Source organism: Myotis daubentonii, chromosome 20, assembly GCF_963259705.1.
Source record: "Myotis daubentonii chromosome 20, mMyoDau2.1, whole genome shotgun sequence".
NCBI classification, from domain to species: domain Eukaryota; kingdom Metazoa; phylum Chordata; class Mammalia; order Chiroptera; family Vespertilionidae; genus Myotis; species Myotis daubentonii.
Genome location: NC_081859.1, coordinates 13,989,542 through 14,004,884, shown reverse-complemented (window position 1 = coordinate 14,004,884; position 15,343 = coordinate 13,989,542). Strand labels below are relative to the sequence as shown.

The 15,343-nt window shown below is 49.3% G+C and overlaps 1 protein-coding gene across 2 annotated transcripts in view; it reads right to left on the bottom strand.

Annotated features, from left to right (window-relative positions):
* Positions 1-15,343, bottom strand: part of KIF26B (kinesin family member 26B) — a 366,533-nt gene that overhangs the window by 98,045 nt on the left and 253,145 nt on the right. The window lies entirely within an intron of this gene.

Genomic DNA, 15,343 nt, shown 5'->3' with positions numbered 1-15,343 from the left:
ACAGGAGTGTCTGTTTCCCACAGACACGCGGCTTAAGCAGGAACAGGCCGGGCGTCTTTAGGGGTAAACAGCACCTATCAGGCTAATCACGCCATAACTTCTCCAGCGTGAACTCCAGGGAGGGGCCTTACGCCTGATGGAGAAATACCCACGCCTTGTAAAGCCAGGCCGGCCTGATGGACCACGGGGAGGCCGATCAAGGCACCCTATGTACGTGCCTGTGGGAGAGAAGCACACGCCCCAGCTTTGGGGGAATAAGTCCAGCTGTTTTAGGAACGGAACAGCAAATCGGAATGAATGCGGCCGGCTGTGCAGGGCTGGGGTGCGGCTGCGCCCAGAGACAGGCTGGTTGTGCGGGGTGGTCTCCCAACACAGAATGCGATCCCCGGGCACGTGGGCGGGCGAGCGGGTCGGAGCCAGCGAGGGCACCAAGGGGCCGGGAGGGCGGGGGCGAGGCTGCCACGCCATGACAACACTGGCTATTTCCACCGCATCTTCCCTCGTTCAAATGTTCCGTGTCAGGTAACGCACCATCGTCTGATCACAGCGAAGACGGAGAACACAGGGAACAGGGTCGGGCGAAGGCATCTCACGGACTATCCTACACTCATTTCTGGATTAATTCGCAGTGTTTCCAGACTCTTGTTCAAAGAATCCCCATGTCCTTATCAAATGTCATTCAACACGGTGAGCTGCTGCTTAAGCAAATGGGCAGCCAGGACTTCGTTCTGCAGGTCAAAACCTGATCACCACCCGGTGTTCCCAGCGGTAACCTCCCAGGTCACAACAGCGGCGATTCGAAAAGATAAAATCAGCATCGCTTCCACCTTCCCTCTCCCTCCCCGGCCTCCGCATTGGGAGGATCTGGAAAAGTCAGTTTTACTTTTGTATCAGTGGTTATCATGCTTTTGTTCTACTGTTAATCCTCACCCGGGAATGTTTTTCCCATTGATTTTTAGAGAGAGTGGAAGGGAGGGGGAGAGACAGAGAGAGAAACATCGATGGGTTGTCTCCTGCATGCGCCACACCCACAACCAGGCCTGGGGATTGAGCCTGCAACTGAGGTAAATGCCCTTGACCGGGATCGAATCTGGGACCCTTCAGTCCACGGGTCGATGTTCTATTCACTGAACCAAACCAGCTAGGACCGTGGTCAGCAAACCGCGGCTCACGAGCCACACGCGGCTCTTTGGCCCCTGGAGTGTGGCTCCTCCACAAAATACCATGTGTGGGCGCGCACATACAGTGTGATTGAAACTTCGTGGCACATGCACAGAAGTCGGTATTTTGTGGAAGAGCCACACTCAAGGGGCCAAAGAGCAGCATGTGCCTCGCGAGCCGCGGTTTGCCGAGCCGCAGTTTGCTGACCACTGACTAGGGTAGTAATTATCATGCTTTTGACCGACCAGTCCCCTGAGCTACAAAACTACCACTGCACAGATATAATGAAGAATTGCTATTTCATAGCTTAGTTTTTCTGAGCCATAAAACTGAACATCGGATCCATGAGAGTAAATAGAGAGCAATGGGATACGGAAGGAAGAACAGATCTTGCTGGAATGACACCTCACAGCCCCAATCCCGAACGTAGGGAACCGTATGGGCACTCAGGTGAAGGGTGATGAAAACGAAGGGCGCTGGAAGGTTTCCACAGAACTCCTCGCGCCAGGCGGCGGAGAGCAAACCTTGGAATCGTTTCTTTTCATGGCCTCATCGCCACTCTCCCTCCAGCGACAGGTGAGGCAGAGCTGGTCAGCGAGGAGTCGGGACCGCGTGGCAGTTTCATTGTCTCTGAGATTCTCTCCCTGAACCAACAGTGACTCGTGTGGATGGACGTGCGTGTCAGTGTCATGCTCTCCTGGCACCCAGTCCTGCGCTCAGCGACCCCTCCCGCCTGCCAGCCCGGCTGCCTGTGCCTTAGAGGGTCAGGAAGAGGGGGAGATGGTGACCCACGACTGGCAGGTGCTGCTTCTCCATTCACAATAGGATTCTTCTGTCCAGGCGGTTGCTGTGGTTCCCACTCCCTCACCAGTTGGGGTTCCCAGCCCAAATGGGGGGACAGAGAGGAGAAGGGAGAAGAAAATGCTATTGAAAGGCAACTTAGAAGGGCCTGCTGCTGCTTTCCTTTTTCTTATCTGTCCCACCCACGCCCACACTCCCTGCCCAAGGGGAAAGTGAGGGTCCTTGAAACTGAAGCACAAGAAAGTCATACCCGAGAACATAACACCAGGGTTTCTCTCCTCTGCCCTCCCCTCCCCTCCCCTTCTCTCCTCTTCTCTTCCCTCTCACAATATAAACTTTCCCTCTATACCAGATCATCTCCAACGGCATACAAGTTTGCTGTTATTTCTCCCATCTTCAAAGCTAAAACACAAATCCTTCTCTTGATTCTTCTGCCCTAGTCAGCTACTGCTCTGTTTCCTTGCTCATCTTTGCGTCGGAACTCATGGGACGTGTGTACACTTGCTTCTCCAACTCTCCTCCCGTTCGCTATAAACTCATTCCAATGAGGGGACCGGCCCACTGCTCCTCTGAAACTGCCCTTGTGAGGCCCCAATGACCCTCAGGGCTCCTGGGTGCGATGGTCTCGGCCCCACCTTACGGGACCCCTCAGGGCCCTGAGCGCGTCCTGCCTGGCACACTTGCTTTCTTAGGCCCTTCCTTCGCAGTTTCCTCTTCTTCTCCCCAGCCCTCAGCGCTGTGTGCCTCAGGGCCCAGTCCTTGTCCCCATCCCTCCTACACTCAGTCTCTTACTGTTTTCTTCTGGGATCACAATTTTAATAACATCGTTATACCTATGATGCCTGACTTTTTATTTCCAGCTTAGGCCTCTCTCTGGAACTCTATGCTTATTTGTTCAACTACCTCTTCAGCAATTCCACTTGGATAACTAAGAGACATCTCAAACTTTCATCTCCAAAATCGAATTTCTGATCATTTCCTGCAAAGCTGTGTGCCCTCAGCCTCCCCCGTTTCAGAAAATGGCAATTCCATCCCTACAGTGGCCCAGAAATTCTATGACCCCTCCCCCTCTTCCTCCCACCACACAGCCAGTCCATCAGGACATGGTGTTGGCTCTAGCTCAGCCGTGGGCAAACTACAGCCCGCGGGCCGGATCCAGCCCATTTGAAATGAATAAAACTAAAAAAAAAAAAAGACCGTACCCTTTTATGTAATGATGTTTACTTTGAATTTATATTAGTTCACACAAACACTCCATCCATGCTTTTGTTCCGGCCCTCCGGTCCAGTTGAAGAACCCATTGTGGCCCTCGAGTCAAAAAGTTTGCCCACCCCTGCTCTAGCTTCAAAATAGACCTATGAGCCGCCCACCTCCACCACCTTTACTGCCACCGTGTTGGTCTGAGCCACTAACCCCTCTTGCCTTGATGATTTCAGTAGCCTCCCTTGTTCTGTCACCTCCCCGCCACCCAGTAGCCAGAGTGACCCTTTGTAAAAAAATATATTTTTTATTGATTTCAGAGAGGAAGGGAGAGGGAGAGAGAGATAGAAACATCAATAATGAGAGAGAATCATTGATCGGCTGCCTCCTGCAGGCCACCCATTGGGGGACTGAGCCCACAACCCGGGCATGTGCCCTTGACTGGAATCAAACCTGGAACCCTTCAGTCCACAGGTTGACACTCTATCCACTGAGCAAAACCAGCTAGGGCAGTGGTTGGCAAACCTCGGCTCGCGAGCCACATGCGGCTCTTTGGCCCCTTGAGTGTGGCTCTTCCACAAAATACCGACTTCTGTGCATGGGCCGCGAAGTTTCAATCGCACTGTATGTGCGCGCTCGCACGTGGTATTTTGTGGAAGAGACACACTCAAGCGGCCAAAGAGCCGCATGTGGCTCGCGAGGCGCGGTTTGCCGACCACTGAGCTAGGGCACCACAGTGATCCTTTTAAAACATAACTGCTCAAGATGCTCCACTTTGCTTCTCAACTATATATATAAAAGCCTAAGCGATCATTACAACCAAATGACCAGAGCAATCAATTGACCCCCATTGCCCCTGGTGCTAAACCATTCATAAAGACCTGCTTCTGGGTCGGGGTTTCCTATGTCGCGGAGCAGCTCCCTCGCTGCGATCTATTGAAAGTCAGCCCTCGACACAAGGGTTTATCTCACTCCCTGCGGCAGCGAGGGAAGGAGGAGGCGGGGAGGCAGGGAAGTGTGCAGTGGCAGAGCGCTGACGGCAGCATACAGTATCCAATCCTTTCACGCCCAGCCCGGCGACTGTCGCCTCCTCTCCTGACCCCACCAGGACCTTCAGGCCCGGGCTGGGATGGGGAACCAGGGGCGGGTGGCAGCAGACACAGCCCCTTTCCTAGGTGGGTGTCGGCCAACCTCCCATGCCCCCCCCCCCCCCGCATGCACGATTTGTGCGCCAGGCCTCTAGTCTCATAATAAAAGCCAAAGTAGTTACAATGGCCTATAAAGCCTCCCATAGATGCTCCCCCATATCTCTCAGACCACCTTTCCTGCCCTTCTCCTCTTTGATCTCTCTAATCCAGCCATCCTGGCCTCCAAACGCTCCTGGTACACTCCCCCCCAGGGCCTTTGCCCAGGCTCTCACCTCAGCGTGGAATGCTCTGCCCCATATAGACAGGCATATGGATCACTCTCTTACCTCCTTTAATCATTGCTCAAATGTTACCTTCATCCATGAACCTACCCTACCTACCATGGCAGACTACATTTCCCAGGTGGCTAAGCCAAGATGTATTCCATCCCATGTATTCCTCTGATGATGCAACACTGACACTTCTCCAGTGGGAGGTAGGGTTCATTTCCCTTCTCCTTGAACCCAAGTGGACCTTTGAAACTGCCTTTACCAACAGTATATGCAGGGAATGATGCTATATCGCCTCCAGGGTTAGGTCATAAAAGGTAATATGGCGTCTACCTGGCTCTCTCACCCTGGGATCCCAGCGTCCACATGGGGAGAAGCCCAGGCCACATGGAAAAGGCCACATGGAGAAGACACGAGGCCTCCAATTGGCCACCAGGGTCAACCAGCCGACAGATAAATGAGCTTCTAGATGATTCCAGATGCCATCTTCACATCTTCTGACTAAGGCCCAAGGCATTATGGGGCAGAGATAAGCCATCCCCACTGTGTCTTGTCTGAATTTCTGAACTCTGGAAACCATGAGCAATCACTGCTGCTTCAAGCCACTACATTTTAGGGGTCACTGGTTACATAGCCATAGTAAATGATACACCACCCACTCCAATGTCCTTATTTCACCTGTCCTGCTTGCCTTACCCACCCCTCCTCACCACCATGGCAATGATTATCTTCTAACATAATAGACTAGAGAACCGGTGTACGAAATTCGTGCATGGGTAGGGTCCCTAGGCCTGGCCGGCAATCAGGGCCGATCTGTGGGGCAACCGGCGGGGCGATCGGGGGGCCCCCACTGGCACCCACCTTGGCCAGCCTGGCCCCACCCACTCATTGGCCCCACGCCCCGCCACTGCGGCCAGTCGCCTCCCTCTGCGGGGCAACCTGCAGGGTGATCGGGCTGGGGGCTAACACTCATCTTGGCTGGCCTGGGGCCTACATGCTGGGGGCAGCTCCTGCATTGAGCATTTGGCCCCTGTTGGTCAGTGTGTGTCATAGTGACTGGTTGTCCTGCCAGTCATTCCACCATTCGGTCGATTTTCATATTAGGCTTTTATTATATAGGATGACTAGTTATCATGTGTGTTGTTTAGTGGCTGTTTCCTGACTAGAATGTAAGTTCTGATAGGACAGAGTTCAGACATATTTGTTGAATGAATGACTCAAGACTGAAGGAGCTAGGGATATTGAGACTGGGGAATATAAACCTGGAAAAGGGGGAAGGAAGCGAGTTTTTAAAAAACTGTCTTTAAAGATGTGAGTAAATGATATGTGGCAGGAAGTATTTTTCAAGCAAGAATTCTCAATTTCCTAGGCCAACTTTCTTAATTTCAGGAAACCGTGTGAGGAAGATAATAGTACTCCCATTCACCAGACAAAGAAATGAGGCTTAAAGAATTAAATTCAGAGTCCTTTTCATATCTGACCTGATTTTGAACATGCAGCTTTTCCAGATACTAGGTAGATAATAGGCAAGTCACTCAAATTCTGGTAATGTTTATAATGTACATAAAGGGCCTAGCGCAGCACCTGGCACATAGCTGGCATTCAATAACACGATCATCATTATCATTATCACAAATATTAGCAGCAAGCCTCGCTTTCTGCATAGCAAGAGACAGCAAAAATAGAACCTACTTTCATAGACTTTTTATGAAAATTAAATGAGTGCATATAAAGTGGCTAGTACACAGGAAGAGCTTCATAGGTGGTACTTCAAAGGTATGTAATACTAAATAGTGGAGCCCAGAATGAATCTAGGTCTGTGGGCCTCATACTGCCCCCTAAAATCTCTACCCAGGGGGCAAAATAAGCAGGTGAGATGTAACAGTAGGGATAAGGGGCATCTCAGTGAGCTTGGATAAACCATAGCAATGGATCTGCTTCATGGAATAGTGAGCCTTCTGTCACTGACTAGACGTTTCCAAGTAGTGGCTAAAAACCCATTTGCATGGAATATCAGGATAAGTGAGCACGCATCTGGAAAATCAGACGACGCCAAAATCTCTGCCAATGCCGAGATTCTGCAAGGATCCTGGAATTTCTATTCCATTTAGGGAAGCCTCTGTTGGCCTCCATGCAGAAAAATAGTAATGGAGGAGTTTATTTTGACATTACATTTAAAAATCATTTTCTTGCGGAATCACTATGTTGTATACTGAAACTGATATGATATTGCATGCCCACTGCAATTGAAAAATTAAAAAATAAATTTTAGCAATTATGTTCTTCTTAAACATGTATATAAAAATATATGAGAATTCCACAACTTAGAAATTAATAAGTCACATTTTATAGCCATCTCTATAATCTGTAGGAACATTTATTTTAATGTTGACATCATCATAACCAGCTGTTGGATCTCTATTTCATGTGTTCCAATTTCTTGGAAGTCAGCAGCTTCTGTTCTTTTTATATAGTACCTCAGACACGCAGACAGGAGAAGGTGAAGGTCAGGGAATCACTCCTGTATAACTGTATTATTCAGTGACACAAAGGAGAAGCAGTCAGGAAAGCATTGCAAAGGTAGAGAGACATTCTGGCTAGAGGTGTATTTTGTGTAATTAATGCCTTACAAGTTCTTTGTTCGTACGGAGAAAAAACAAATGAGTGGTTGTTTTACAAGATTTCAAACAACAAAAAATTAATCTCAACAGCCATTATAAGCAATATTTCCTCGTCTCATTCCTAGCACGGATAGTATCACATTTTTCCTAAAGCTATTTATTCATCGCAGCATACAGCTTTAAACCTCCATGAGCTTCCTTTCATTCTCTGCGCCTTATTTCAGGAAAAACAAGACAGTTCCTCTAGCAGGATGAAATTAATATTTTCTGAACACCTATGGAAAAGTCGGCGCCATGCTCAGCATGATCACGCTGCGAGGAGAAGAGCGATGGTGTGGACTTGGCAAGAATGAAACCCTACTGAGCTCGATGCTTCCCTCTGGGTTCTCCCCCTCTGTCTCCATAGCCTTCCTCATCTCCCCCAGGAGACAGCCACCCTCACGCATCACTGTGATGGCACATGACTTCAGACACCAGCGTAGAACTGAGGTGACCTTCCCGTGGGCAGGTGACTTTTTCTCCCTGTCCAAATCTACCCACATCTAAAATAACAAGTCAGGTCAACAATTACCTGTTGACTTTCACTGGTTTAGGTGGGGAAAATGCCTTAGGTCTCTATGCAGATTGGAGGCGAACTTACGGAGATTTTTCTGTCTTTTACATTTTTTGGCATTTGTGTGGCAGACTACCCTACCCTGGGTTTTCGGAATTGTGAAAAGCTTCAACGGAAAGCCCTTCAGCCTACGTGCCTCTCATGAGAACTGAATTGGGGCCTCCCAACCTTAGTGTCAGGGATTCCTGAAATATTGACCTATCGATCTTCTAAGAATGATTAGTCTCCTCAGGAACAGAACTTTCCTTAGGCAACAGGCAGGAACAGCAGGCGGCACAGGCATTTCTTAAAAGATTTGCTTTCCTTTGAAAAATTCTGACGCACTATGTGTTGCTAACCATGTCCTGAGCGCATTTCATCTTGCCCAATTGGGGGGGGGGGGGGAGGGTTCCAGTGTGGGATGCTCTGAGAGGTGGGTAACGGTTTGTAAAAATTAAGAGGTCATTCAAGCGCCCCTCGATTGGGCCAGGCGATTGATTGGAGAGATGGCAACTGGAAATCTGCCCCAGAGGAGGCCGGGGGAGGCCCCCAGAGCAGCCACATCTGCTGCAGAGAAACGGGTCCTGACCCCAGAGGCAGAAATCTCCACCGTCAGCACGAAAAAGACAATCCAAGCTGCGACTGAATGTGACAATGGCTGGGCCGCCACGGGCTCCGTGGCCTCCATGCCATTAGAGGGCATGTCAGTGCTCTGAGGATGGAGACGACCTGATAATGAACAATGACGTGACAGATCGCAGCGGCTCCGGGAATCCGTGGGCTCAGTGACACGGGGGAGAGGGAAATACAACAGACTGTGAAGCAGGAGGCCACGCGACAAGCGGCAGTGGTCTGGGGCAGAGCTGGCTTCCGGAAACAGTGAAGATGTCCGTCTACATGGAAAGAAAACAGCCCGGCTCCATCCTGGCACAGCACCTGTTTCACGGGCTCCTGGCCCTGCCATGAAGCACGGTAGCCCTTTTTGGAAACTCTCCAAGCGGGAATAGGGCATCCTCCGTCACCTCTCCCTTTTCTAATTGGCTGTCACCAAGGTCATTTCCATGTCCCCGGAGACCTAAAGCATATGGGTCTGGGTTGGTTTTTTTTTTTTCCTGATGTTTATGTAAATGATCCATTTCATTAGTGCAGGAAATAATTCATGACATGACTTCAAATAAAATGTTTACTGCTAGGAGGCAAAACATGGCCGGCCGGCAACCTCCAACAATATTGTGGAGATGCCATAGCCGGGCACGGTTGCAATTAGAAAATGGATTGGTTTTTGCAACTCGATGCATAACGTTGACCCATAGTGATGATGGCTCCGAATTTCCCGTTATTTTTCTCTCTAAAGTGAGCCCATTCTTCAAGGGCTCGTGCACGTTGCCCTCACGGACTCCTTCAGGGACCACCAGCCGTTACCCTGAAACCTCACAGCCATTGGACTTGAGTATATGCCTTGCGGTTTAACACTTAGCGAGATGCTGCTCTGCTATGAGGCCTTTCACTTCTCTACGTTATTAGTATTCCTCCATCACTGCACTGTTAACTCGCTGAAGGTCAATGCCACGTGTTTCCTTCCGTCTGCGGCTCCCGGACCTGCCCGTGGCTGTGTGCCCTGTTGATGGCACAGAATAAGCTCACTCGGTGCTTCATGGCTTCACTTTGGATCCACACCCACACACGCCAAGTCCCGAGAGGGAGCGGCCTGCCGCTGCCGGTCATGCTTGGACCTGGGCCTGTTTCACTCTTCCTGACGCATTTTCCACACATGGTGACATCCATCCTCACTCGCCTGTGAGGTGAGCAGGGGAGGTGATGCAAATGACAGATTTTTAAAATGAAGGCTCAGCAGTTCCCTGATTTCATCCATGGTCACAGGACTAGTGCTTCTCAGACCTGAGATTGGGATTTAAGTTTTCTGTCTTCCAGAGCCAGGGTCTTTCCAGTGCATCGTGCTATTATGCAATTTGCTAAATGAAAGCGGTTATTTTATTTTATTTGGGCAAAATAAAACCAAATGATAATCACTTGCCTAGTAATAAAGACCCAAAAAAAAAAGCAGTTACATATTTTTCTATGTAACTCAAATCAAATCATATATAAGCATTTACCAATTACTGATCCAGTTGCTTAGCAACATAGCTCCGTATCACAGGGGGAAAATGTCTCAGCTGAGTGAGCTAGGTCATGCCCAGAATGAGGATGAGAAAGGCAAATTACAGGGAAATGGCTTCTCCGTTTCTATAACCCCAACCCAGAGCGAGTCCTTGCGAGACGAGAACCATCCAACCACAACCACCACCACGGCACATCGCTAGGCCCCCTCGCGCCTCTCCCGCACCTACAGAATGCTGGAAGTTGCTTAGGAGGCAGTCGATCAATATTCACTGAATGCACAAAAGAACTGTGCAATCCATAGGCTATCCACATCCCTAAGGTCATCCTGAGTCACCCAGCAATTGCTCTGGGTTCGACAGTCCCCCCCTAAGCTGCACAGGTAAGAAGGATCCACGTCACCAGCAGTCCCTGATCACTGTGTGGGCTCCACCACATGCGGCAGAGATGGAGAGACGCTGGGAGAAGCCTGCAGGCATGCAGCCGGAAGCCCCGCACCCCCTAAAGAGCTTCCCGTCATGTTGGAGCTGAAAGCTTTTCCTGGCCTGTGATGCCTGGGGAGCAGAGCACTCACTCAGGCCCAAAGGCACGACAGGAGAGGGCGGGTGAGAAGGGAGAGGGGAAAATACAGCCAGTAGCATTGTGGTAAGTTCGCAGGGTGACAAATGATCATTAGATCATTACAGTTAGTGCGGTGATCGCACTGTCGGGTATAAAAATGTCAAACCACCACATTGTCACCTGAAACCAACAGAACCAATATAACACTGTATACCAACTATGCTTAAGTATTTGAAGCAGTATTTGAAAGCCATGCTGTTGGTGGATGTTGCTGATCCATGTGTGTCTGGATTTTTCCATGGACAGAGTGACAATATGTCGGGTAAATGAAAATATGACTCAAGGGGAGACTCATGGGAGAAAAGGGAACCCATTCAGAAACTATTTTTTTTTTTTACAAAAGCTATTCAAAGGCAAACCTTCTCCTCTGCGTAAAGCCTGGTGCTGCACTAACAGCTGAGATGCCATCTGCAGGGGGGCTGGGTCCAGGGGCCCCAGAGAAGGTTGGGAACCTCTGCTCTAATGGACTGAATTTCACCCAGAACCTGACGACTTGGTGCCACACTCTATGGGCAGCCTGCGGACGGGTGGCCTTTCTCATTACACTTCTCTGTTTCTGTGTGTTCGGCAAACCCAGTAAGCCAGCCCCAGGCGCTGCTAAGACATCATGTTCCAGGCCACGACCTAGAGTAAGGCGCCCTCCCCACCCCCCAAACAGGGAGGTTCTGTTTCTGAGACGCGGTGGCCTCAGCAATGCCCTCAACTTGCTTGAGCCTCAGCACCTCTCTTAGTTTGGGAGCGAGCAACCCCACTCTTTCCGGGACGCTGGAAGATGTGCTAACCCAAACATACCCTGCTTCACGTGTGCTGGGAAAGGCTAAGGGAGCACTACACGTGGAAACTGCCTTTGAGGCCGCGTGACGCGCACTTCAGCTTGTGACTCCGAGGCCATCGGCTTCGTCCTTACGGCCGAGTCAGTGTTCCTCCGAGGCCCCCTTCCTCGCTCCCTGGGGTCCTGGAGGGATGCGCTCCAACCCGCTGGACACACTCGTAAGAAAGAGCTGAATTATCAGGGAGGACAAAGCATAGGAAACACACAGGCTGGAGGGGCCTCTCCAGGGCACTCTGCTTGTAGAGTATGGACTGAGGCCCCTGGGCAATGCCAGGGGGGCACAGCCTGGCCTGCTGTCTGATCTGGTGCCAGCGGTCATGCACCAGGTGTGACAACCTAGCTGCACCCCCGTTCCCCTCCCTCTTATCCCTGCTGTGCAACCCGGGCCACGCCCTGGGTCTGGGTCCTCCGGCCTGGACAGACCGCACTGGCGTCCTTCCTGTTTGCACGCAGGTCCCCGGGCTCTGGTTCCTGCGCTCACTGGCCTCTCCAGTCATCCATCCCTCTGACCAGATGCTCGCCGTCTGCAGATCTTTATGTCCGGCTGGTGCCTGCTCGGTACCAGGGAAACTGGGCAGCTTAACCTACTCCAGAGCCAGGCCCTGGCCAACTGGGCTCAACACAGAAATTAACAGAGGCCTCACCGGTTTGGTCCGTGGATAGAGCATTGGCCCTCGAACTGAACGGCCCGGGGTTCAATTCTGGCCAAGGGCACGTACCTCGGTTGGAGGTTAAATCCCCAGCCCTGGTTGGGGCACGTGCGGGAGGTAACCAATGGATGTGTCTCTCTCACATCGATGTTTCTCTCTCCCTGTCTATCCCCCTCCCTTCCACTCTCTCTAATAATCAATGGAAAAATATCCTCGGGTGAGGACCAACAACACAAAAAAATTAACAGAACTGTGAATACCTACGACGCCAAACCTACGTAAAGGTGAACGTGTTTAAAAATCCAGACTAGATAGGTCTGATTTGAGTTCATTGCCATTCCTGGTATCTTTCATAAACATGAGTACATGAGCGCTGTCTCGCCTTATGAAATGGAATTGATGAAACCATGTAACTACAGCCCAGCTAGTTCACTTGCCCGTAAGCATAGACAGAGAAAGAGACAACCCTACACTATTAAAGCCCATTTCTTGTGGGCCAGCAGTGCCTGATTTTTCTGCTGAGAAACCACTGTCCATAATATATGTATATATAAACCTCTAGAGTTCAAGGGCGATCCAACTAAAATTAAGATTCCTTCAAGGAATAAGCATATTCCAGATAATTCGATTTCAAGGATCTAATGAGTCTAATGTTCTTTTCATTACATCATGCTGCCTCTTAGATGCTAACTCCAGTAGTTTCTAGTTAAGCCATTCATATATACATATATATACTCGTATGTATATAAATATGCTAATGTAATGTAAAAAAAGGAACCCGCATGACCTACCATAAACGGATGGCCATTTAAGGGCCAAGGGTGACCACTCATTCCGTAGGAGTTTTCCTTAATATTTATCTTCCTCAGCTGTTTGGTAGAAAATCCTCTTGAAAAGCATTGAAAACTGGAAAGCATTGCATTGTTCACTTTTAATGTCTTTTACAAAAAACGGTGTACCAGTCTCACTTCCTCCTCTGCTGATCATGCGAAATTGCAAACTGACGTGAAACCCCACACTTCGCAGGAGCTGTGGCCTGAAGCAGCACGTAGCCATCAAGGTGTGGAGCTAGGGATGGACGGCGCTGGCAGGGAAAACAGCCTCACTCCCGACCTCCCAGCTCAATGCCTGCAGCTCCTCCAGAGCAGCGCTAATTAATCGTCAATGCGGGGTGGCACGCTCTGGGGTTTGGGGGCTTCCTGGTTAATTAAAACTGAATACAACCGTTGGTTTTGCTTGCTAAAGGAAGTTTTTTCTTCTTTGCCCTTTCATATCAAAATCTCTCCTTGTTGAACAAATTATTTACTACAGTTGAAATCTGAAGAAATAATTAAGCTGTTTCAAAGACCAGCACTTTGCATGGGGTCTGTGCATTGCAGGGATCAGACAGTGGTGGCTGGGACGCCTGCCCCCGCCTGTGGCGAGACGGAAGGACCCGGACCCGGACTGTGTGCTAGAATGCCGGCCCGCAGCAGCCCGAGAGGGACAGAGGCAGGAACTCACAGCCCTTTCCCACCCACTGCCCTGCCAGGCCACCTGGGATGGAGCCTGCGCAGATGGCGGGAAACCATGGCGAACGCACCCTGCGATGAAGTACACCGCTCACGGGCAGGTTCAGGAGCCCCGGAGCAGAGGAAAGAAGGCAGCTTTTGTTTTCAGTAGAGACGTGTTCTCCATGAAGCAGACAGTATAGATGAGCGATTGATTACTCCAGCAAAATAACTTGTGAAAGGAAGGGGATCCCATAGGAATGGTGGCCTCTGGAGACTCCATGGCCAAGTCCTTTTGCTAACAAAGACCTGAAACTTAACATTCTGTTGAGCCGACCTGCTTATTTGCCTATTTCTGCAGGTGCAGGGCGGTTATGCTGTGAAGTCACATGGGACAGGAACAGCCACCAGGGACAGGACATGAACCTGGGCACGAAGAAAGGGCTCCCTCCACCCTTCCTATTCCCTTTCTTACAATGATTTTCTCTCTAATGCTATGGCTAAGTAGCTTGGGGCTGTGCATGAGTATGAGAGTATGAGTGTGTGTGTGTGTGTGTGTGTGTGTGTGTGTGTGTGGTCTGGGGAGGGAGGGAGAAGGCAGGAAGAATAAGCAAATTAAAAATAAGCAGATAACTCAGTGGATTCCCCTCAAGTAATTCATCTCTCTCAACTCGTGTCTTTATTACATCCTTCATGGTTACTTTTTTGTCTTGTAGCTAATAAGTGTGTTTGAAACAATTAAACACAGATCTACAGAGAGCAAATTATTCTGAGAGAAACTGTAGGCAACAGAGAGATTTATCTAAATCGAGTGAAGACGTTCCGACTTCCTGGTTATCTCTGTTATGACGCTAGAGCCTGTAGAACTGCACACGTCACTGATGTTTCTTCTAGGGCAGTGATGGCGAACCTATGACACGTGTGTCAGAGGTGACACGCGAACTCATTTTTTTGGTTGATTTTTCTTTGTTAAATGGCATCTAAATATATAAAATAAATATCAAAAATGTAAGTCTTTGTTTTACTATGGTTGCAAAGATCAAAAAATTTCTATATGTGACACGGCACCAGAGTTAAGTTAGGGTTTTTCAAAATACTGACACGCTGAGCTCAAAAGGTTCGCCATCACTGTTCTAGGGGCGTGTTATTTTTAGTAGTTGAAATCTACGGTAAGTGAAACAGAATTTTATGCTGGGGCTACTCTGACTTATTAGGATCCTAAGTTAAATGAGACCCATATTCACAGAATCAAGAGCATGGTTACAGTATTTTAAGTAGCCATGTGGGTTTAGAGTATTATCTCAACTTGACTAACACACATTGGTACTTATAACTAGTTCTCTGACTCAGAACCCTTGGCTAATATCAAAATTCCCAGATCTGGCCTGGTCGGCATGGCTCAGTGGTTGAGCATCGACCTATGAACCAGGAGGTCACAGTTCAACTCACAGTCAGGGCACATGATGGGGCTGCGGGCTCGATCCTGGGAGGCAGCCGGTCAATGATTCTCTCTCATTGATGTTTCTATCTCTCTCTCCCTCTCCTTCCTTTCTGAAATAAATAAAAATAGATATTTTAAAAATTTTTTATTAAAAAATATTCCCAGGTCTGATATTATTATAAGGAAAATAATATTATTATAAGGAAAATAGCATTTATATGTACCAGCAGGGCTCCTAGGGACAGACTGTGCGAGAAGAAGTCCTGCTCCCTGGTCCACCCCGCTGTGCCCATGGTCAGAATGCAATTCACATCACATAATCAACCAAACCCAATCCATCACCTTCTCCTCATGTGGATCCTCACGCTTCACAGCAGATATGCTTCCACGAATTGCTTG